Genomic DNA, 25,823 nt, shown 5'->3' on the forward strand with positions numbered 1-25,823 from the left:
ATCTATTCAATTGCGAAATCGGAATCGTCCCATCAAAAATGGCGCCGTTGCCGGGGACGGTGTTAACTTGATTTAGATTTTCTTATATTGTTATTAGTTGTGTCTTTCTTTGCCTTGGGGAAGTAAAACTCCTCAAGGTTTGTTCTAATTGTTTTCAAGTTGTTTGATATTTTGCATGTCTAGAAGGTCACAAGGTGATTTGTTACCTCTTGATCGTGAAATTGAAAGAACTTTGACTACCAATAGGAGACTTGCTAGGAGGAATTTGAGAGGTATTAGTGAGGTTGTAGATATTCAACCAACTATTGAGTTCATCAACCCTTTTGCAAGAGAAGGTGAGGAGAACCCAACACAAAATACCCCACAAAATCAACCTACAATGCCTAAGTTTTCATCACATTCCGTACCCACCGAGGAGAACCTACCCAATGGTACTCCCACACCACAACATTTGACTAGAAATTTTATTGCCAAATCCGCCTTTATCCAATTAGTCGAAGGAGCCAATTTGGGGGGATGCCTAGTGAAGACCCTCATTCTCATATGGAAACCTTTTGTGACTATTGTGATGCGATTTCTCAAACCGGTGTGACTCAAGACCAAATTCGATGGGTCTTATTTCCTTTTTCTCTAATTGGCACCGCGAAACAATGGTTGAAGGGCCTTGATAAGGCCACTCTCGGAATTGATTCTTGGAAGAAGTTGGCTCTAGCTTTCTACAAAAAATTCTACCCACCGGAAAAGACTAACATGCTAAGAGCTCAAATTACGGGTTTTAAGCAAAGGGATGAAGAATCTTTGTATGAAGCTTGGGAGCGGTTCAAGGGAATTTGTCGCTCATGTCCTCACCATGGACTTAGCGAGTGGTTCTTGGTACAACAATTTTGGAACGGTCTATATGAAGATTCAAGGAACATTCTCAACATGGGATCAAATGGAATGTTCACCGAAGTTGATGACAATCAAACATGGAACAAAATTGAGGAAATGGCGGTCCATAACTCACAATATAGTAGACCTCGCAAGGCTACTAGAGGAGGAAAGCATGAAGTGGACTCCGTTACTCAATTGGGTGCTCAACTTAGTGCTCACATTGACACAATCAATTTGAAGTTTGAAAAAGCTATGGCTAGACTTGAAGAAGCATCAAAATCACCAAAGCATCATGTTAATGCCATGACGGCATCCTCATCAATCCCAAGTGGGATATGTGAGAATTGTGGAACTTTGGGACATGACCAAAGTGAATGTAGGGGAACAAATGAACAAGTGAATGCTTTCCAAGCATACAAGAGTGGTACCCCTTATTCCAACTATTACAATGAAAACACAAAATTCCATCCAAATCTCTCATACAAAAGCCAAAATGTTCAAAACCCTCAAACAACATACACCCCACCTCCCATGATAAACCAAAATCAAAGACCCTTTTACAACCAAAACCAAGGTTACCAAAATCAAAATCCATACAATCACCAAAATGACCAAGGTTTTGATGTTCAAAAAGCGGTCCTCCAAATGCAAAAGAATCAACAAGAATTTTTCACTCAAATGCAAAAAGATAGTCAAGCAAAGGAAACCACCATCAACAACATTCTAGCTCACACCAAGATGTTGGAAACCCAATTGACTCAACTAGCATCTTCAAGCTCACAAAGACAAAAAGGGCAATTACCACCTCAAGGTAATCCCCCAAGACATGAAACGGTTAGTGCCATTCACTTGAGAAGTGGTACGAGGTATGAAGCACCGAAGAAGCAAGTTGAGGATGAAGTTGTGGAAGCTAGTGATAAGGAAGAAATTGTGCAAAACTCCAAGGATGGGGAACCATCAAAAGAAGAGATTTCAAAGAAAAATGAAGACAAGGTCAAGGAGAAGGAGCCCATTGTGATTAGACTTCCTTTTCCAAGTCGTCAAGCCAAGCCTAAATTTGATGACCAACTTGGAAAGTTTATGGAAATTGTGAAGAATTTGGAAGTCTCGATTCCTTTCACGGAATTAATCAATCACGTGCCGGCCTATGCGAAATATATGAAAGACATCCTCACAAAGAAGAAGTCGATCCGGAAACTTGAGACTATCGCCTTCACTAAGGTGAGTAGTGCAATACTTTAAGGGAGTTCACCTCCAAAACTAAAGGATCCGGGAAGCTTCTCAATACCGTGTACCATTGGCGACACCATGATCAACAAAGCCTTATGTGATCTAGGGGCTAGTGTGAGTGTTATGCCGTACTCGGTGAGCAAAAAGTTGGGGATGGGAGAGCTTAAATGCACCAATATCACACTCCAAATGGCCGATAGATCGACGAAAACACCATTAGGGATATGGGAAGATGTTCCCGTACGAATTGGGAAGTTTTTCATCCCGGTGGACTTTGTCATTGTTGATATGGAGGAAGATTCCAACATTCCAATCATTCTAGAAAGACCCTTCTTAAACACCGCGGGTGCGGTGATTGATGTAAAACATGGAGAGCTCACTCTAGAAGTGGGAGATGAGAGTATAACTTTTAATCTTGACAAAACTATGAGAGCTCCCCGTTTACATGAACCGTGTTTTATGATCGATCATTATAGTCGGAAGGATGAAAGGAAGAAGTCGGAACTCCAATGGAAGAAGAAAATTGAAGATGCTCCATTCAAAGAGCAAGTGAATTGTGACAAAGAGAGCTTGCAAAGCTCACAAAAGTCAAGCAAAGAAGAAGAGAACTGCCTCATTGGCCAAGAAGAAGAAATGGGGGAATTGTCTCCACCAAATCAAGAGCTTTTCAATGATCAACTTAATGAAGTTTGTGGTCTTTGGGACGACGAATTTGAAGGGATTTTTAATCCCTACATTGGTAATGCCATCGATCAAGACCAACAACAAGGGCCAAGGTCTATTGAAGACCTCTATCATGACAATGAACAAGCGTTTGATTACTTTTTCAAGGTGTTGAGCAACATCAACAACACCTTGAACATGCCCCCTTGACATCTCATCAAGAATGAGAGTTTGGTGGAGTCCTCCCTAAACCATCATTTGTAAATATTTCTAACTCCCTAACTTGCATTTCAATTCTTATATTGCATCTTTGTTATTTTTGGATTTTTATACTTTGATCAAGATAATTATCATGTTTTAGAGAAGTGAGGGAGGGACTAATAATTTCAATTAATGTGTAGTGCTTTAGCTTAGTGTGGGGATAGCAATTGCCTAGGCTATCCATGCCTGAGTAGTTCCCCCACAATGAAGAATACGAGATATGAAGAAGAATGTAAGAATGACAAGGGATATGCATTGTACACGGATGGAACTGAATCCGGGTACAAAGGGGTCGAATCCGTGCGGATTCAGGTAAATCCGCCCGTCTTCAGGCAATCCGGGCGTGTTGGGTAGAAGACGCACGTCCCTCTGAGCTGAACTTTTGAAATATTTTTGACTGTAAGCAAATCCGGGCGTCCTGAATTAAAATCCGCCCGTCTTCAAAAATCTGCCCGTCCTGAAGGGAAGACGCCCGTCTTCTTGGCTGAGGAAAACAAGAAAAATCCATGTAAAGGAATCCGCCCGTCTTCTGCAGAAGACGCCCGTCCCGTGTTTGCGAATCCGAGCGTCTTCCCTGAAAGACGCCCGTCTTTAGGCGAGTTTTTCCCAACCCAGAAAAGGCAGAATCCGCCCGTCCCGAGCAGAATCCGCCCGTCTTGCCCCTGCAGTTCAAATATTTCGGGTTTTATAAACCCCCTCCCACCTTCATTTCTTCATTCCTTCATTCATAACACTACTCATAAACTCCAAAACCCTCATCCTCTCCATTACAAAAACAAGATTCCTCAACAATATTCACCAAAATCAAATCAAAACATCCTTTTAACAACAAATCAATCACTCCTTCTTCAACAAAAATCAAAACCAAGCACAAAATCTTAAACCTTTGAGTCGATTTTTGAATTCATAAAGGCAAACCCTTTCATCTTTAAATCGATTTGGGTACACTACAAATTGAAGATTTTTCACTCTTTTCTTGGTTTAATTCATCAATGGCAAGGACTAAGGGAGCCACAAAGGTAACAAAGGCAAAGGCACCAAAGGCAAAGACACTTTCATTAAGGTAAAAGAGTCTTCAAGCAAAGAAAGCATTGGCTATGGTCGTAGCAAACCCAAACTTGGAAGTGCAACAACAACAACAACCTCCCATGGGAGCAACAACATCTACTACTCCGGAAATTGATCAACTTGCAAATTATCCGGAGGTAATTTTCATTTCCAAATCCCATAGGGACACTTTTGCCAAGTTTGCTAGAAAATCATTTCAATCCACCAAGTTTATTTGTGAAGATACCTTAAATAATTTGGGTGTCCTTGAGCAAACTAGAGCCTTCTTTAAAGTCATGGGGTTGGAGAAATTGTTTGAATCAAAAGAATTGAGATACCCCTCCCTTACCTTAGAATTTTTGAGTTCTTTGAAAGTTAACAAGGTTGAGACTAGGGAGAACCTCGAGTTTCGTCTAGCTAATGTTAATAGATGCATCTCCTTTGCGGAAATGGGTGAAACTTTGGGTCTTAGTGATTCACCGAGTTATTTTAAGAATGTTGGCAAGTATGACCCCGACCCTCTTTGGGAGGCAATTTCCGGAAGGAAATTTGAGGACTTTCATGCGAGTCGTGCTCTTTTAGTCCACCATCCGGGCATAAGAGTATGGCACAAGGTCATAGGAAACACCATCATTGCAAGAAAAGATACCAACCATTTCACCAAACTCGATTTTGTTCTTCTTGAGTCGGATTTGAACATTGGAAAGGAACACACCAAGCCTTTCAACTCTCTAAGGCTTTTGGTGGATAAATGGCTAAACATTGATTGTGGGAAGAAAGGCACTACCGTTATTGTGAATGGCGGCCTAGTCACTATCCTAGCTAAATACTTTGATCCAAACTTCAATAAAGATAACAAGTATGAGGCGAAAGAGGGTGGTCATCTCGTTGATATGCATACTATGATACACAAGTACAAGTGGGTTGCCCATAACCCTCTTGACACCAAGTATGGATGGCTCACTAGTGAGGCTAGATCTTTCACTTTGCCTTCGAAGATTTGTCGATTAAGCGTCCACCGGACCAATTATCTACTTCCCCTTTCAAAAGAGGCTGAGTACATTATCCGACAACAAAAGGGTGAACTTGAAATGCCCTCCTCTTCCATTGTCACACCACCCTACCCTTTCGAGTACCAAGAGTTCAAGTCGGAATGTGTTGAAGCAAGAAATGATTATTTGACTCTTCTCATGCAAGAGATGCACAAGCAAGCTTTCGAGGATCGAAAAAATGCTTACTTAGCCCAATATCCACCCCTCCTACACTTAGCTAGGCAAGTACTACTTGATCCATCATGTCCTTTGCCTAGTTGGGCGGATAGGGAAGTCCTCTTTCCGAGTGCATCTAGGGTTATTCCGGATGATAATGAGGTTGTCGGTAATGAAGAGGTTGATGATAACATTGATGAGAAAGCAAGTGAAGAAGGAGAAGAGGATGATGAGCAAGGTGAAGAAGAAGGTGAAGAAGCAAGTGAAGAGGGAAGTGGCAATGAGACCACTTCTAATGAGGAAGATGATGATAGTGATGATATGATGGAAGATTAACAAGCTTTGGAGGCTCCTACCCTCTCAAGGTTTGTCTATTTCTCTCTTTGTTTTAATTATTTTTCTTGACCATTGTTGGAGTAGTCCTACCACCATAGAGGACTCACACCTCGGTACTTTTGAGGTGTTCTCATTTTATTGTTCCCACCTTTCAAAATCAAAAATGACAAATTAGTTTCATGCATTGCATAGTGTGTGCATGAACTACACCCATCCTTAGGACATTAGCAATAATGTCTAACTCGGTTTGGGGAAGTTAATGCATACACAACGGGAGGTAATCTAAATTATCCTCTCCGTCATAAATAAAAAAACATGCATCATGTAGTGTAGATTAGTGTAGCTTGCATTTAGTGTAGAGATAATGCATCATGTTTGCATAATTTCCCATCATTTTGGCCATTGAGGACAATGCCCATATTAGTGTGGGGATGGGGAATTCTAACTTAACTTTTATTCAAAAATCCAAAAAAATTGAAAAATTTCGAAAAAACCATAAAAATTTGAAAATTGAAAAACCCAAAAACATGTTTATTTCTTTTGTAGTGTAGTCATGTATATATTGTTGTATATATTGTGTTTGTTCTATCCTTGTTCACATTGATTGACTACGTCACATCCGAGACATGAGGATCATGAAGACCGCATGGTATGACCTTTCCAATCTCCTTTTTCCTCTTTATGTTAATGACTATGTGGTTTTGTTTTGATTGATGCGGTATAACAATGTGAACTTAGGACTTGCATTTAGTTTATATGTCATATTAGTTGATAGAATCACTTGCATTAGGATGTATATAATAGTTGCATCATGGCATGTAGTTGCATTTAGATAAAAATTTTTGAAAAGTGCCTAATTGAGAACTTTGACAAGAGCAACTAAGCCATTACAAATACTTTTTCAACTTAAGACTTTGCCTACCAGAATGGTTGTAAAACACCCTAGATTGTGTCATACTAGTGTGAAGTGCTCATTTCAAAGAATTTTGTCATGTGGAAGTAATTTAATGCCAAGGAAACCTCAAATGTTATGAAATGTTGAAATGTTGAGAAATTTAGTTGTTTTGATGGAGGCGTACCAGTTCGATGTGCTTTGGAGAGGGATCCATTGAATTGGGCCCTCACACGGTTGTGAATTCGACCGCCCAGAGACAGAGTGACTATCACTGATACCCGTCGTAAGGTGTCAAAAATAAAATTTATATTTCCAAACTAAAACTATAGCTAGTGATAGAAAGGGTCGAACCACAGAGAGACAAGGTTGATTTTGTTTGCTATATTTCAGTCTAAAAGGTAACAATTAATTGAGAGTTGAAATTGATATACTAACAAGCTAATTGATAAAATGAAGATTCTTAACAAGATGAAAAGAGGATCGGGAATTTCGGTTCACCATGGCACAAAACAAGTCAGTCAAGCAGCAGAGATCTTATGATACGGTCTCAAGGAACAAAAGCTAGTCTTTCAACCAAAGCTCAAATAACCTCACGGTCTAATAATTCCCTAGAATTTATCAAAGTTTTCACTCAAGAGAAATTCTAAATCTAGCGATAAATCAATTTACCAATCTTTCGACCTAGCAAAGAAATCTATCAAAAGATGACAAGACCAATACGGAAGAACTCATACTACACAACTATCCTAATTTAATACCATGGCTCACCTTATTCCCAATCAAAAGAATTACCTATGCATAATCATGACTACACTAATTGCGAAATTAATAAACAAGAACAAATTCAACATAATTGATTCTAACTAGAACAAAGGAGAGAAATTGAATTGCTGAAATTAATTAAAGAAAACTAGAATTAAATTAACAATTGAAAAATATAAAGGAAGAACAATTGTATTAAAAGCTTACTAATTGAATAACAAGAACCCAAAGATTCGAATCAAGTTTTCCGTCTCAAGCTAGATCTGAAAACTAAGTTTTTCCAGAAATAAAATTGCATACCCTAAAAGTTGCTGCGTTCCACTGATAAAAGATACTGAAAGTTAATTACAAGTTGGGCTTTTAAAAGTCTAACACGGAAAATTAATCATCAGCTCGAAAACAAGTCGATCGACTGAGAATACAGGTCGATCGACTAAGTATGCGGAACAGTAGCTCCTGTCTGAGCTCCAGTGGTCGATCGACTGAAAGGCGTAGTCGATCGACTGATTGTGCTGTGCAGAGGCTCTTTGATGCTTCCAAAATGAGTCTTCACTCCTTGCACGCATCCCAAGGTGAGTGAATGAGCTATCCTTCCTCTTGGCTTCCCTGAACTCGCTTCCGGAGGACAAACTTGGCTTGATTTAGCCTACTTCCGCGCACTCCTACAATAGATCATAGAAAAATGCAAAGTAGACCATTTCGGGAGAAATAGTAGCCTTAAGCTACCAATTACGCATGGAAATACGTGCCAAAACCACAGATAAAGTGTATAGAATATGCACGTATCAAATCTCCCCAAACCAAACCTTGCTTGTCCCCAAGCAAGCACTATGACCCGTATAAAAACCTAAATGGAGAGGAGAACATTTCAGAGCTAACCACGAGTCATTGCCAAACCATTTAATGCCCAAAATCAACTACTGCGAAGCTTAAATCAAGCGAACAAATTTATGCATATCATAGAATTAGATCGGGCATTCGACCTTGCAAGACTCACACAATCGGACTCTCCCGGATCGCTCTTCTCTCAACAAAGCAAATGGTAAGATAATATGTAAAAGAGAGGGAAGAAAAATATAGTCTCTCACCTAGACTACGACCGACAAAACATGCATGCTTGACTAGCATGAGTAATAATTCTATTCACCGTACATACGCATAACCACCGTCAAGGACTATCACATGCCGAATTATTGCAAAATTTGGGAATGTGAGGCTAAGTGGGAAAGAAGGGGCAAAACAATTATGGGGAAGTGAAGGTAAGAGCCAAGCTAGTACCTACTGAACCATTAGAGACCGAATCCCTTCCTCTAACTCGACAAAAGATCAAGCCTTTATTGACTAGGAAACACACAAAACCAAACGGACGCCTCCAAAACATGAGATAAACACATGAGGCGTGCTTTTATTTCAGCTAAGACCCATTTTTCTTCATCCCCTTTTTTTTTCATTTTTCTATTTCTGTTTCTTTCTTTTTTTTTTTTCAAACACTGAACTGGTGGTCGATCGACCACTGATGGCTGTCGATCGACCACCCTGCACACATCAGAGCCTTCTGCCCAGGTAACAGCCTCCTTTTTTCATTTTTTTTTTTTTTCTTTCTTTCTTCTCCCCTTTTCCACACTGAAATAAATCCGTCACTTCTCAAAAATACCCGCTCCAACGTTGCACGAGCGAACCAAAACAGCTTTAAATCAACGAATTCCTCTACTACTTCCTAGCTTGGCACAATGGTAAGCTAATTATGGGATGTAGTTGAGGGCAACTGGCAATTTTGGCTTATAGTGGAGTTAGTGGGGTAAAATGAGAAAGGGGATGATGCAATAATTCTCCAAACATGCAATACCGACCACAAACCGATGCGTATAGGCAATAAGAAATCAAAACTCATACACGTGCAAAACATGAAATGAAGGGAGTAACTACTCTCAATCCTAAATTAACCGGTCATAAATGTCACCAGTTATAGGCTCTATATCTCAGAAGGTATAAGTAGTTTGCCAAAAGTAGTGAGTCAAGTCTAATAGCCCGAAATAGATTCCACAACAAAATTTGAGATATCGCTTTTAATTCTTGTTAAGCAGCTATGAAAGGGCAAGGAATGGCATATTTGACTAATAGAGCAAAATCATCATTAAAAACTCCAATCCGACTCAGCTATATGCAAAAGTAAACATGATATTTGAATGTTGTTTGTTTGTTGTTTTTTTTTTTTTTTTTTTTTTGAATGGTAAAAAGAAAAACAAATGCAAACAGAAATGCATTAAACATGTGACTGAAATGCAATAGAAAACAAATGCAGATGCAAAACAAAAGGCATATGCAAATACCCTCCCCAAACCAAAACGCACAATGTCCCCATTGTGCTCAACAGCAAATCACCAGCAGAAAAATGGGAGGATAAAAGCATAAAAAGTAAAAGGAAGCGAAAAGAGAAAGGGAAACAACTCACAAAATACGACCTCCCCAAACCAGCCAAAAACGGGGAGGTCACCAGCATCTAATCTCCACCCTCGTAAGAAGGGTCCCCGTCCTCGTCAGACCCCGACTCACTCTCCTCCTCCTCAGCAGCAGGAGTAACTCTCCGGAAACGGAGGGAGTGGGTCTCCGGAAGTGGAGGGACCAAGTAGTAGTGGTGGGAGGAGGTGGTCTCTAGCGACCGAGGGTAGCCACCCTCGTGGGGAACAAAGTAAGAAGGGTGAGCCCAGTCACCCTGTGGAAGCAGCCCCCCTCGAGCTAGCTCGTCGTAGACCGGGAACAGGGCGATGGCCGTGTCCAATCTGTGCTCGTTGAAGCTCCTGCACAAATCACCCAAGACACGTGACATTGCCCTCTGGTCCATGACCGGAGGGACAACTAAAGGAGTAGGTGCCCGAAAAGTAGCCGCACCAAAGAAATAGGGTGGTAGTGGAGGCGGTGGTGTGCTCGTGAAGAGGAGGCATGAGCCCTCCTCGAAGTGCCGCAGCAGGCGTGGCCGCCACCAAAGGAAGCCTGTAACTCAGGCAAAGGTGGCCTAGCAGTCCCCTCAACAAAGTGGTGAGGGGCAAGACAGAGGGTAACAAAGTGGTGGACAGGGATGCGGTCACAGATGAAAGAGTCTATCTTCCACCGCATCTGTCTGTCGACCCAATGGACGCTCCTCGCATAAGGGAGGTCCATAAAACGCAGCTCTGGGTCAATGGGCTCCTCCTGTCGAGGAAAAAGCAAAGCAAGACGGTTGGCGATACGTGTCACCAAACCGCCACAGGCAATGGTGGTCAAGGCGCCCGCACTTACAGTCTGAAAGTGCGAGGCGGTCAAGTAAGCAATGTTATAGATGCGGGCTCTCCGACGCTCAACGTTCAGATAACCCGCCAAAATTGAAAGCTCAATATTGTTAACGTTATTCGACTCTTTACGGCCAAAAACAGTGTTAGCCAATAGCCGCAAATAATAACGAAGAGGGGGCAAGTGGACGGAAGTGCCCGTCCTCCTCAACCCGTAAATATCACCAATACAGGACCACATGGCCCGGTGAGTGTCAGAGGGGTCTGAGGTGCGACCCTCAGAGTGAAGACCCAGAAAACCCGCAAAATCAGCAAGTGTCAAAGAATAATTAACATTAAAAAGTCGAAAGGAAATGCAGGGTTTGGTCTTATCAGCCTCAAAGGCTTCAGAATCAAAAGCATAAGAGGAAAAGAATTCTAGGGTCATGACATAATATGTGAACTCAGACATGTCCACCAAACCTATCATACCCGTCCCATTTAGCAGGGACACGACCGACTCATAGCAGCCTAGCCTCTCCAAAGTGTCTTTATGGAGAAACCGGGTAGCTGTGACCTTAACAGACGACACAAAGAAAGAAAATTTAGCGCGCTGAATAGGTTGTGCAAAGATAACCTGCGGATAGTCAGGTAAACTATCCGTTGTGGTTTCTATCATCAGCGGTGGTCCGCGCGGGCGCTTAGCAGGCCTTTGGCTCGACTGTCCCTCCTCCATTGGTGCTTTTCCTTTTGTCATTGTTACACCTGCAAAAGAGTCAATTTAGCAACAATCAACCAATTCAATTCACAAATTCCAGAAACCGCATCAAAGTCAGGCCATATACCCGAATTAGGGTTCTAAAAATTTTTTTTAAGGCAAACGGAATTAATCACTCTTAGATGCTAATTAGGGCCGAAAATCAAGGGGTAAAGGCTAGAATAGGCGATTAAAGCATGAATATTAGCGGAAATCAAACCCTAAAATCGTTTTCCCCAAATCAATTTTTTTCGACTCAAAGGGTCAGTGCTCGAAAAATTGACATTCCTCTTCAGCAAAACTCGAATAAATAGCATAGAAATGAGTTTAGAAGCATACCTTGATGATTTCTTTTGAAAATTAAAGCAAGAACGGCAGAGAATGAGGCGGATTTGAGGTGAAAATCGCAGCAATTGGAAGGGACTTAGGGTTTCTTTTGTTTTTTAGAATTTAGGAAAGTGAATGAATGAGAAAAGAATAATGTAACCTTTCCTTATTAACCTCCTCTGAACCCGCGGATTGGTCGATCGACCAGTTCAATTAGTCGATCGACTAATCCTTCAGCAACGTACCTTCTGGAATTTCCTTGGTGGTCGATCGACTATGTGACCCAGTCGATCGACCACTACTCTGTGCACAGTAGCCTCTGTACTCCTTGCTTCAGTCGATCGACTGAACAAACTAGTCGATCGACCATTTGAACTGGCAGTTTGAATTAAAATCGTCAAAATACATTTTGCCATCAAAACTTTTTGTCTTTCTTTCGCAAAAATCCAGAAAACCACTTACGCACTTTGCAAAAAAAATAAATTCCTGTAGAAATTATCAAAGGCGTACAATTTTCCCAAAACATGAAATTGCAAAAGCATGAAATGAACGGAAACAAAACACGAAAAACTTAAAATGCAAATTGAACGAAAAACAAAATTAAAATCCTAAATTACAAAATAACTACAACCTGGGTTGCCTCCCAGTTAGCGCTGGTTTAAGAGGTCCCGCACGACCTTGTTACCTCACTTTTCATCATCGGATAGCGGGTCGAAGTATAAAACCTCGACCTTCCCAACATATGCATCTGATCCATGGTAGTGCTTCACATATTGGCCATTTACCTTGAACCTTTCTCCAGCAGAGGTCTCCAATTCAACTGATCCGAACTTTGTGATAGTTTGTGACCGTATAGGGACCGGTCCCACCGGATTTCACTTACCAGGAAATAAACGGATACGAGCGTTAAAAAAGTACCTTATCGCCAATATTGAACTCGCGCTTGATGATTCTCTTGTCGTGCAGCCGCTTTGATTTTTCCTTGTAGATCCTTGCATTGTCATAGGCCGTGCCACCTAAATTCCTCTAGCTCATTCAATTTGTGTCATGCGTTTCTCACGAGAGAGGTTAGGATCCAAATTCAAATCACAAATAGCCCACCAAGACTTACGCTCTAACTCAACAGGTAAATGACATGTCTTACCATAAATCAATCGGTACGGTGACATCCCGATTGGCGTTTTAAACGCAGTTCTATAAGCCCATAAGACATCATCCAACTTAAGACTCCAATCTTTCCGTGATTTAGAAACAACTTTAGCTAAGACTTCTTTCAACTCTCTGTTAGAAACCTCAACCTGACCACTAGTTTGGGGATGATACCCCAAACCTCTACGATGTTGGACACCGAATTTAGTCAATAAAGCACTAAGTTGTTTCTCTTTAAAATGCATTCCCCCATCGCTAATGACAACCCGAGGGACACCAAAACGAGGGAAAATAATCTTTTTAAACAATTTAATCACGGCCTTTGCATCGCAATGGGGAGTAGCAATAGCTTCTACCCATTTGGACACATAATCTACAGCTACGAGGATATATCTGTTACCTTGACTGCTCGGAAAAGGTCCTTGATAATCGATGCCCCAGACATCAAAAATCTCGACCTCAAGAATGCCTACCTGTGGCATCTCATGTCGCTTGGAAATATTCCCCGATCTTTGACAAGCATCGCATTCAACAACAAAATCTGCGATAACTGCATGCAAAGTTGGCCAATAGAAACCAGATTGAGTATTTAGCTACGGTCCCGGACGGACCGTGATGACCACCATAAGCATAAGAGTGGCAAGCCTCTAGGATATCCTTCACCTCCCACTGAGGCACGCATCTCCGGATGAGACCGTCTGCGCATTCCTTGAAAACATAAGGATCATCCCAAAAATATTGCCTAGCATCATAGGCAAACCGCTTCTTCTCACGCCATGAGAGCTCGGGTGGTATCCTACCACATCAAAGCAAAGTTAGCAAAGTCAGCAAACCACGGAGGTGGATAAGAACCTGAAGTAGTAATAGCTAGCAAACTCTCATCAGGAAAAGAATCGTTAATAGGCAAAGAATCCTCCCTTTTCGTCACCGCAAAGCGAGATAAGTGGTCACCTACCACATTCTCTCGCTCCTTTCTTATCCCCGATCTCCAAATCAAACTCCCGCAAAAGGAGTATCCACCTCAAAAGCCTTGGCTTTGCATCTTTCTTAATAAAGAGAGTCTTCAACGCCGCATGGTCGTGTAAACAATAACTTTAGAGCCTAACAAATAAGACCGAAATTTGTCTAAGGCAAAACGATGACTAGAAACTCTTTCTCGGTGGTAAAATAGTTGACTTGAGTCTCATCCAGAGTTCGACTCGCATAATATATGGCATTCAAAGCTTTATTCTTTCATTTGTCCTTAATCGCACCGATAGCATAATGTTGGCATCACACATGATCTCAAATGGGAGGTCCCAATCAAAGCAATTTGAATGATTGGCGCAGAAATTAGGCCTCCTTTAACCTTGTTGAAAGCGACATGGCACTCATCAAGTAAATTCAAAGACAAAGCATCTTTAAGAAGCAATTGTGTAAGTGGTTTAGCAATTTTTGAAAAATCCTTAATGAAACGCCGGTAGAAACCAGCGTGACCTAGGAAACTCCTCACTCCTTTAACATTCACGGGAGGAGGTAATTGCTCAATTACCTGCACTTTTGCCTTGTCAACATGTATACCTTTATCGAAATCGATGCCCTAACACAACTCCCTCATTGACCATAAACCGACACTTTTCCCGATTTAAAACAAGATTAACATCTATACAACGCCTGCATGACTTTATCAAGATTAGCTAAACAACGATCAAAGTCATTACCATAAACTGAGAAATCATCCATGAATACCTCCATGATATTTTCTATATAATCAGAGAAAATCCCCATCATGCACCTCTGAAAGGTAGCAGGGGCGTTACACAATCCAAAAGGCATCCTACGATACGCAAAAACACCCTGTGGACAGGTAAAAGTAGTCTTACTCTGATCGTCCAGGATGAATAGGGATCGAAAGAACCCCTGAATATCCGACTAGAAAACAGAAAAATTTGTTAGAAGCAAGTCTTTCAGTCATTTGGTCAACAAAAGGGAGGGGGAAGTGGTCTTTCTTAGTGGCGGCATTTAACTGTCTATAATCAATGCACATCCGCCACCCTGTCACTACTCGAGTTGGTATTAATTCATTTTTATCATTTTTAACCACGGTAGTCCCTCCTTTCTTCGGGACTACCTGAACTGGGCTAACCCACTTGGAGTTGCCTACTGTATAAATAATACCTGCATCAAGTAGTTTCATCACCTCAAACCCATAACAACTTCCTGCATCTTCGGGTTCAACTTGCGTTGACCCTGTCTATAAGGCTTGTGGCCTTCTTCCAACTCTATCCTGTGCATACAGACATCAGGGCTGATGCCCTTAATGTCATCCAAAGAGTAACCCAAGGCCTTCCTGTTTTTCTTAAGCACACACATCAAAGCAGACAGCTGGTCATCATTGAGCTTAGAGCTAACAATAGCTGGGTACTGCTCCGTATCATCTAGAAAAACATACTTAAGATTAGGGGGGAGTGGCTTACGCTCTGGCACCTTTACCTCTACAGCATAGACAGAATCAGCTTCAATGGTGTAGCAAGTGTTCACCAAGTTGTCGTTGGCCAGGCTCAAAAGCATCTCATCTTCTTCTTCATTGAGCTCGTAGCTCTCCATTGAGGCAACCACAGCGTCTGGCTCCTCAGCATTCTCCTTTGTATCACCTGCACACTCATCTGAACGAGTTAGATCAGCTAAGGGATCCTTGGCTAAGGATTCCCTCCAATTACAAGTAACAATCCTGTCAACAACATCAATAGAATAACACGTATCCTCATCAGCGAGTTCAGTTGCCTTGTGAGCAAGACTGAACTCAATAGTGTCATCCCCTACCTCTAAGGTGATGGTTCCGCGTTTGACATCTATCACAGCCCCAGCTGTATGTAAGAACGGTCTGCCTAAAATAATAGGTATTTGACTATCCTCTGCAATGTCCAAAACAACGAAATCGACAGGAATAAAAAACTTACCCACTCGAACGGGTACATCCTCTAGGACACCTATAGGTCTTTGAGTCGATCTATTTGCCATTTGAACGGTAATATCGGTCACCTTAAGTCTACCAATGTTTAACCTTTCGCAAACAGAATACGGCATGACACTAACGCTGGCCCCTAAGTCACAAAGGGCCTTTCCAATTACGTGGTTACCTATAGTGCAAGGAATTGAAAAACTACCCGGGTCCTTTAATTTAGGTGGCACATTAACTTGTGAAAGAACATTACATTCCTCCACAAACGCAACATTACCTTCATCACGAAATTTTCTCTTACGATTCAAAATATCTTTCATGAATTTAGCGTAAGAGGGTACCTGGGTAATTAAATCAGTGAAAGGAACTGTTACCTCGAGATTCTGGACTATCTCCAGAAACTTACCAAACTTACGCTCCAGCTTGGTAGCTTTCAAACGCTCCGGATATGGAACTGCAACACTGGCCGTAGGATCAGTAACCTTCGGCCAGAGGTTTAAAACCCCGTCAAATCATCAATGAGCGATGGATCATGCAGACTAGTTGATTTGATTTGCTTCTCGCTCGGAGATCCATCGATCGATCGGTATGGGTGGTCGATCGACCAAGTGAGTGGAGGAGGAACAGTTCGACCGAATTAACGCGTCGGGGTATTTGATCGATCGATCGATGATGTTGGTCGATCGACTGGATGTGCAAGGAGTGAATAGTTTCTGACCAGAAACTATTATATCTGACAAATCAGTCGATCGACAAGGAATGTCGGTCGATCGACTGGAATCACTGGCATTTAGACTCGTTTTTGCATCAGAATTCAAACGAGCTTCTTCATCATTTCCCGAGTCTTCCTTTGGCTTGTCGGGGCTTTCATAAGAAAGGCCACTTCTGAGATTTATGGCATTGATCGTCTCAACCGACCCTTCACATTTAATTGAAGAATTAGCGGCTTGCTTAGCCTCCATATTCTCCAATTGTTTAACAAAGTTCTGTGAGGACTCAATCCCGGCTGCTTCCATATTTGCCACTTGAACTAAGAGGAGTTGGACCATCTCTCTTAATTTCTCGACCTCATCTGAGTTTTGAATAGGAACTTCAACTTTCCCTTTGGAAGCTTCAGAAGTCTCGAGTTTCTCGAGACGGGTAGAAATGGAAGTTATGAGTGACACAACAGCAGTCATGTCGTCACTTTGCTTTCGTGACTTACCACGTGAACTTCCAAACTCAGCTTTATGGACTGCCATCTCCTCAATGGTGTTCCAACCTTTACTTTGACCGGTATTATTTTGGAATCTACCGTTAGCAGCTGCATCCAAAATGACCTTGTAATCATCATATAAGGCATTGTAGAAGAGATTGCAAAGATACCATTGCTGGAAACCATGGTGAGGGACAGCTCGGACCAAACTTTTGAAGCGTCCCCATGCTTCACAAAAATCTTCATCGGCCCCTTGCTGAAAACTCGTGATTTTATTCTTCAAGGCCTCAGTCTTCGAAGGCGGGAAGTACTTCTTGTAGAAGGCTAGTGCTAAAGATGTCCAATCAATGACTCCAGCTGCTACTCTATCGAGGTAGCGATACCAATCTCGCGCCGAATCCGTCAAGGAGTATAAGAACATGAACCCCTTTACTTCATCTTGAGTTACCCCCTCCGGTATAGGTATTGAACAACAATAGTCCGTGAAAATTTCCATATGTTTCAAGGGGTCTTCATCGGGTAGACCCGCGAACTGATTCCGTTCCACTAAATCAATATAAGAGGAACGAAACTCGAATTTACCGGTAGAAGGGGTAGGTAACTGTTGCCCCTTTGGAAGGTGGTGTTCCTTTGGCTGAAAGTTATCATATATCGTAGCCATAACTTCCAAAATGAGAGTACTCAAGTCTTCCTCTCAAACACCTGTCCTCTAACTGTGCAAAAGCAAAACTAGAAGCAAAGGTAAGCAACGGTCTCAAGGAACAAAAGTTCCCTGAGACAAGGAAAATAAACTAAAATAAAGTAAACAGAATTACACCGTCTCCCCGGCAACGGCGCCAAAATTTGATACCCGTCGTAAGGTGTCAAAAATAAAATTTATATTTCCAAACTAAAACTATAGCTAGTGATAGAAAGGGTCGAACCACAGAGAGACAAGGTTGATTTTGTTTGCTATATTTCAGTCTAAAAGGTAACAATTAATTGAGAGTTGAAATTGATATACTAACAAGCTAATTGATAAAATGAAGATTCTTAACAAGATGAAAAGAGGATCGGGAATTTCGGTTCACCATGGCACAAAACAAGTCAGTCAAGCAGCAGAGATCTTATGATACGGTCTCAAGGAACAAAAGCTAGTCTTTCAACCAAAGCTCAAATAACCTCACGGTCTAATAATTCCCTAGAATTTATCAAAGTTTTCACTCAAGAGAAATTCTAAATCTAGCGATAAATCAATTTACCAATCTTTCGACCTAGCAAAGAAATCTATCAAAAGATGACAAGACCAATACGGAAGAACTCATACTACACAACTATCCTAATTTAATACCATGGCTCACCTTATTCCCAATCAAAAGAATTACCTATGCATAATCATGACTACACTAATTGCGAAATTAATAAACAAGAACAAATTCAACATAATTGATTCTAACTAGAACAAAGGAGAGAAATTGAATTGCTGAAATTAATTAAAGAAAACTAGAATTAAATTAACAATTGAAAAATATAAAGGAAGAACAATTGTATTAAAAGCTTACTAATTGAATAACAAGAACCCAAAGATTCGAATCAAGTTTTCCGTCTCAAGCTAGATCTGAAAACTAAGTTTTTCCAGAAATAAAATTGCATACCCTAAAAGTTGCTGCGTTCCACTGATAAAAGATACTGAAAGTTAATTACAAGTTGGGCTTTTAAAAGTCTAACACGGAAAATTAATCATCAGCTCGAAAACAAGTCGATCGACTGAGAATACAGGTCGATCGACTAAGTATGCGGAACAGTAGCTCCTGTCTGAGCTCCAGTGGTCGATCGACTGAAAGGCGTAGTCGATCGACTGATTGTGCTGTGCAGAGGCTCTTTGATGCTTCCAAAATGAGTCTTCACTCCTTGCACGCATCCCAAGGTGAGTGAATGAGCTATCCTTCCTCTTGGCTTCCCTGAACTCGCTTCCGGAGGACAAACTTGGCTTGATTTAGCCTACTTCCGCGCACTCCTACAATAGATCATAGAAAAATGCAAAGTAGACCATTTCGGGAGAAATAGTAGCCTTAAGCTACCAATTACGCATGGAAATACGTGCCAAAACCACAGATAAAGTGTATAGAATATGCACGTATCAATCACCCCGAAAAGCTATTGTCTAGAGGTTAACCGGTTTCCTAATAAGCGATTGGCGAAAGCAAAGGACACTAGCCCGGCAGGGACAAACCCCATCTTAAATTTTTGAAATATGAAAGTTAAATGAGGTCAATTTTTGAATACTAGTCATATCCACCCCTTGTTTATAACGATTTGAGCATTTCATTCCCAAAAAGCCTTTTTGTCAAGCCACTTTGTTGAGCTTGGGACGATCCATGACCTTTACTTTTGTAGAGAATTCGAGACTTGTCATGTCATATGCTACTAGCATCATAGGGATCATCATCTTGACGAAAGCATTTGGAAATTGTGGACGAAAGTAGTCTAGTTTAACACCATTTGGAGGTGATTTAGTGCCATCCTCTTAGCCTTAGTAATTTGTTGAACTAGTATTTGTGAAGGATTACATGCTCTTAAATTTGTTCTCTTTTGGTTGCCTCCGCCACTTGATGAGGAAGTGGCTATTCCTTTTGTAGATGCATCCATTATTTGATTTTTGTGTGCTTAATGTTTGGATGTGTCGCCATTTTGGCAAGACCCACCTTGCCTTGCAAGAAGGCATCCTACCTCATGGTTGTCTTGTTATGAGTTTAAGGGGCGGAGTGAGACCCGCTAATTGTCTCATATCGGCTATGTTATTAGGTTAGTTTAAATAATGGTCCTAGTCTATGTCACCTCTTTACTCGGGACGAGCAAAGGTTCGGTTTGGGGATATTTGATGTGACCATAATTAGCGCATATTTAGCCCCCGAATTAGCCTTGTTCCCATGCTTTTTAGTGCATATTTGGGTCATTTATTGTCTTTAGTTCTTTTTTTTGCATATTCTTTGAGATTTTGATCCCTTGGTAGGAAAGGAGTGCAAATATTGCATTTTCATGGCAAAACGAGACTAAATTGATTGAATTCAATGACCAAGCATCAAGGAGAGACAAGATTAGAAGGCCTTTGTACATATTATAGTAGATGAGCAATGTTGAGAAAGGATCCTTGCATCCCCGAGGAAATCCCCAAGGATTTTATGAAGAAAAGGGAAAAAAGAAGAAGAAACAATGCTAAGCTACAATCCGTGCGGTTTCTCCACAATCCGCCCGTCCTCCACAAGCACAATCCGTGCGTCTTCCTTCAAAGACGCCCGGGTTAGCAGCCACCAGAATCCGCCCGGATTCCCTTGAAGACGCCCGTCTTCCCCCGCCTGAATCCGCCCGTCCCGACTCCAAATACGGATTCGATTCCAAAGAGTGAATTTCGTCTTCTCCAAGCTACAAAGAAAGAAGCCCTTCCTTCGAAAAATACCGGCTCCTCCCTGCTCAATCTAAAAAGTGTAATTACTAGTTTTGCCCTTAGTTAATCCTAATGCATCCACCTAATTTCCACTATAAATACCCCATTAGTCTAATTAGATGAGCATGTTCTTCTTATCAAATATTAGAGTAGTTAATAACAATCAAATCTCCCTTTAGTTTTGTAATCAACAATTAATCAAGTTTTAATACAAGTTTTATTTCCTTAATCTCTCTTTTGTTCATCCTTTATTTTGGGTAATTGAAGATTATTTGGGTTATTGTTGGGAGATTGACAACCTCTCAATCAAGCATCAAGTACTTCTTTTATTCTTTGCTTTATTATTGGAATCATTAGTAGGTATAATTATCTTAATCCCTTTTTAATTATTGTTAATTACTTTCATTTATTCATCATGTATCCTTTTGTTGGTATGATTGACAACCTTGCTAGCATGATCAACATGATAATGAGTGAGTAGTGACCTAGCTAGGGTTAATGGGTAATTAGGGGAAACCAACACGGGGAATGATTCATGCTTAAATTAATATGCTTTCATGATTTATTTGCTTGCTTGTTTTGATCTCAACTCATGCACATGTTATGTTTGATGAAATGTGAGCCTATGAATCCTTGCATTTTTTACCCATCACCTATCTTTTCAATGAGACTTGTAAGACATAAACCAACTCGAGTCTCATTAGACCATGCATGTTGTTGAGTAGGGAAGATTAAGTCGACTTGTAGGTGTTGTACAATCTAATCGATTCGGCTCCGGGTGTAACACCCCGTATTTTATTAAGTTGGATAAAATTCTTTTAATTGCAATTTTGAATTTAATTACATCATTTAATGATTTATATATATATATGCTTAGCTAATTAATTAATTTCATCATAATTCGATACGTTAATTTTAATAATCATTAATAAGTTTATTTAAGTTAGTTCGAGTTTATTGAAGTTAGTTCGAGTTTATTTATTTAATAATTTCCGTTTCTTTACGAGTCCTTATGAAAGTTGTTTTAAGTGAACCCGAGATGGATTTTGGGAACAAAACCGTCCAATTAGCTATTTTGAGCTTATTTCACTAAATTAGCAATTTTTATTAATATCCGTTAGTTTTGTAAAAATCGCTAATAATTCCGATTCAAGCTGATATGGTATTATTTACGTTAACTAGCTGAGTTTATTTTATTTTCACTCATTAAATTTATTTATTATTGATTCCGTTTTATTACTGAAACTTTTACTAAAACCGATTTTATTAACTCGGGACGGTTTTAAAAACGAGCGAAATTTCTTAACGATGAAGAAACGTATGTATAATAAATAGCTAGCTAGCTGGTTGCTCCCTCATTTCTCACGCATCATCCCTTCTTCTTCCTTCTTTTTTTTCTTTTCTTTTCGCTGTTCTAATTTTTATCAGATTTTAAATTGATCCTGCCACTCCGTTTGTCATCCGTTATCAATGATTTTCGTTCCATAGTGCTGCTTTCATCGTTCCTGTCAATCCGTTGTAAGTAAAATTCTTTTTCGTCATGTATTTTTACAAACGCAATTTATACTTTCAGCTTTATTTATTTAAGACGGTGTATAATTATATATAGGGATCCTTATGGATGTTAATTAGTCAGTTGTATAGTTGAGACGGTGTATACTGATATGTGGAGATAGTTGAGACGGTGTATACTGATATGTGGAGATGATTGAGACGGTGTATACTGACCTGTAGGGATCATTTGGGATGCTAGTTAGTAAGTGGTATATTTAAGACGGTGTATGCTGACATGTATGGATTTTTTTGGGTGCTAATTGTTGTCTTTTATAGTTGAGACGGTGTATACTGACATGTAGGGATTGTTTTGGGGCAGTTTGGGATGGATAAAATGGTGCCTTTCGGGACTGTTTTTTGGGCGTAAGAGCGACTGAGGTTGAGACGATTCACTAAACATGTTTGGGACTGAGTTGGGTCGTAAGGATGAGTACTTGGGGCGGGTTTTGAGAACGCAAAACTGGACACTTAGACCATGTTTTCATCGCGGATTGTGGAATGGTTTCACGGCTGTTTGGCAGCCGTGGGTAGTCGTCATGGGTGGTCTCTTGTAGTCTAGTTATGAGCTAGTTATGAGCTGTGTGGTGGCGGGTTATGAGACCGGGCAGTGGCCTGCTGTGGACTGGCCGTGGCCTAGGCAGTGGCCTAGCTAAGTCACGAGTTTGAGGCCATGTGTAGTTGGTGGTTAGGCCGAGTTTGAGGTTGTCATAATAATTTTAGAGCCGTGTCTATAATTTGTTTTGACGCTAGTTTGGTTTATTTAAAATATAATTAAATTAATTTCCGTCTCATATTTTTATATAAAGATAATTCGTTAATATCGTCCTTTCACATAATTATTTTAGGTGCCTCATATGTGGTTGAAGATGAAGAGTAATTTTGGGTTTTAGAAGCTTTCTCAAGTTATTACTTGTCTCTTTGCTAGCGTAAGGTAACTATTCCGAGTTACTCGACGAATTAATGTCACATTAATAGTTAATGTTGTGCTTGTTGTTTGTTAAGTGTTTAGGTGATTGATAATGTGTTACTTTTGTTTTTTCACATGATAGAAATTGGAAATAGCATGAGAATGATATTGTGATAAATTTGTGATTTGGGCCAAAGTAGGCCAAGACTCTGAGCTGGGCCAGATTGACCGAACGAGTTTGGTCAAACTAGGTTTAAACCAGTCAGCCTCGATTTGACCGATGACCCGTCGCGGGACTCGGGTCGAGGGTTTGTCTTTGAGGTGAGATTGGTTGTTATTGGAGGTTTTATGTTATGCCTTGATATTTGTAATTATCATTTCACATGTTGGTTGATTTGAATGGTTTCTTATATTGTAAAAACGGCCCTAGATTCCCTGAAACCTTTAATATTGTTAATATTGCTTGAAATGGAACTAGTATTGAATACTTCTTGCAGGTTGGTTTCTCATTCTTACGATTTGGGTAATTGAATATATAAAGGTTATGAGTACCATTAATATTGAGGATTGTGTTGTTGGCCAGCTGCTTATACGTATGGTATTGTTGTGTTTGTCATAGATAGGTCTTTATAGTCTTTGACGAGTGTATGTTCACGGCTCAATAGCCTTTGTGTTTCTGACTTGGTGGGTTTATATCCAAGTTGGGGCATGACCTCGTTACTTATTTTGAGAGTAAGTGGTCAGCTTAAGTACTAGCCAACCCTTTGGTGGACTCCTTAGGGTACTCACATGGTTTTATAAAATTGTGGGTCTTGGGTGCGGTGGTGTGTATCCGCATGTCTAGGTCTGCGCAGATTTAGGACTAGGGTTGTGTTGTGTCTTGGCCATGTTTTTATAGAACCTCTGAGCCAGGATACCGGTTCGATTACCTTCCCTACCTCGTGGTATAGACTCGAGTTACAAAGTGACTATTGACCGTGCTAAGAACTTATGCCTGTCTTTGATATATTGTCCTTTCTTGTTTGATGATTCTATGAATCATAGAAGATGAGATGCAAGCCGGCTATGGTTGATAGAGTTTGGATTCCTGGATGTTATGTGATTCACATGATAGTGTAGTATGAGTCGGTCTAGTATTCACATGCTAGGACTATGTGTTGTTATATTGTTGTTCACATGATAAGCACGATTGTCTAGCATCTATATGCTAAGGCATTGTGTGATTCGTATTCATATTCTTATGTTTACATGTTATATTAATTATGACATTTCGTGGTTGGGAGAACTCGGAGTTACTCCCCACTGACCGTGGCTTTCGTATTTGTATAAAATGTGATTGTGGTAGGTGATGCATATATGGGGTACATGGACGAGCTAGCGAGCAAAGTAACCTTGGGACCTAGATTGGCTTTATTTTATTGTGACCCTTAAACACTTTTTATGTCACATACATTTTAGGGACATATGTCTCCCTCTTTACATTGGTTGTATAATTTGCTATTCGCGACTTTAGCGATGGTTATGTTATGAAACTTCTAGTTAGACCTTGTATGTTTGACTCCTTCCAATTTGGATATCTTTATAACAGGTTCAGGGTTTTAAAAATTACAGGTTTTTACCCAAATGAACCTATTACAAACATATCCATGCAGTTTTATTCTAGAGTTACGTGTTTACTTTTCCGCAATAAATGAGGGTGTCACCGTTGGTATCAGAGCATATTTGCTCCCGACGCACGTTTGTGCACCCCAATATAAATAACTTGACCTTAAAATAATAAACTTGAGAGATGGGTAAGATGGGTAGACTTAGGACCTTATGTTGTAGTCTCTTTGTGTTTGCTCTTTGTTAGGTACTAACCTGTTTGTTGATTGTCATTTAATAATTGTTGCGTTCTTGGATCAATGACCGTGAGCTTATCTATAGCTAATGGAGTTATTACCCTTATTATAAAAAAAAATTTTGAACTAAAGGTTTTGAAAATATTTTAATGTTTTTCACTGGTTTTAACGTCAATTAGTGTTAAAACTTGTTATTGGAGACGTCTGATAATTAGTTTTATCATTTGTTGGTGTAAAATGTATTTTTATGTCTTTGAATTGGAATATTGATGTTCTTGAGTGATCGCCAAGAGTATCTCCGTTCCATTGAAAGGACACTTATATTTTAAGAAGATCAAGATTTAGTGCCTATTGCTGAGGATTGAAGATTTGTTCAACCTTTGAAGAATGCTTCTACTTCCTTGAAGATGTTTCTCGTTCTTTTTGTATCTCGCCTTATTCTTAATCTCTTGGTGCTTATCCTCCTTCTAAACTCCCTTCTATTTTACTTTAAAAGCTACGCTTGTACTCCTAACTTGTCCTTTGTTCTTTGCTTATCCTCCCTTAACGCCATTAGATAGTACTCTTTCTTGTGAGGAATGTTGACCTTGGTTGGAAAATTCGACTTTTGAGGAGATTGTTTGTGTCTGACCCTTAACCCTGGCTTTGAGAAGTCGTGATGTTAGAAAGACTTAGGTAATGTGATGAGACATACTTAGTGATTCTTATACCTAGTTCCTTGACAAAGTGAGTATAATTGATTGGTGGATTAGTTGTGTTAGGAATGAGTTGCCCATGTGATTAAAGTTATAGAACTTGGCTTTGTTGTTTATATTGTTTGGGATTTGAAAGCTTAGTAGGTTGAGCGTCATCGCCTTAGAAGTAAACATGAGATAAGTTTAGAATATGAATTTGGAAGAAAACCCATTTTTAGATGTTAACAATCCCGTATAGATTGGGAATGTGATTTGGTGTTAGTTGTTTCTTGAGAACTTTGTTGAGAAGTCTTTGTCAATTCATTCTTTGGTTTTTAAAACATTGAGGTTGTGTCGAGTGCTTGAGATACAGAGATGCTTTTATACTTGAGTGGTAGATTTGCTTTAGGGAAATCCTAATATGTGATAAGATAGGTGGAAGAAGTATCTAACCGATTTATCACCCCTTAAGCGAGCATTTATTTTACCTTGACCCTTGTTTTGGGATTTGGTCGTTGTGTTATAAAGGTACAA

General features: G+C 40.2%; 2 non-coding genes across 2 annotated transcripts; one reads left to right on the forward strand and one right to left on the reverse strand.

Annotated features, from left to right (window-relative positions):
- Window positions 1–750: 750 nt before the first annotated feature.
- LOC141638567 (small nucleolar RNA R71) lies at window positions 751–857 on the reverse strand. The gene has a single exon (XR_012542115.1). It is a non-coding gene; the product is annotated as a small nucleolar RNA R71 (small nucleolar RNA).
- A 16,212-nt stretch (window positions 858–17,069) lies between these two features.
- On the forward strand, window positions 17,070–17,176 carry LOC141638611 (small nucleolar RNA R71). The gene has a single exon (XR_012542156.1). It is a non-coding gene; the product is annotated as a small nucleolar RNA R71 (small nucleolar RNA).
- Window positions 17,177–25,823: the final 8,647 nt, after the last annotated feature.

Source organism: Silene latifolia, unplaced genomic scaffold, assembly GCF_048544455.1.
Source record: "Silene latifolia isolate original U9 population unplaced genomic scaffold, ASM4854445v1 scaffold_20.1, whole genome shotgun sequence".
NCBI lineage: Eukaryota > Viridiplantae > Streptophyta > Magnoliopsida > Caryophyllales > Caryophyllaceae > Silene > Silene latifolia.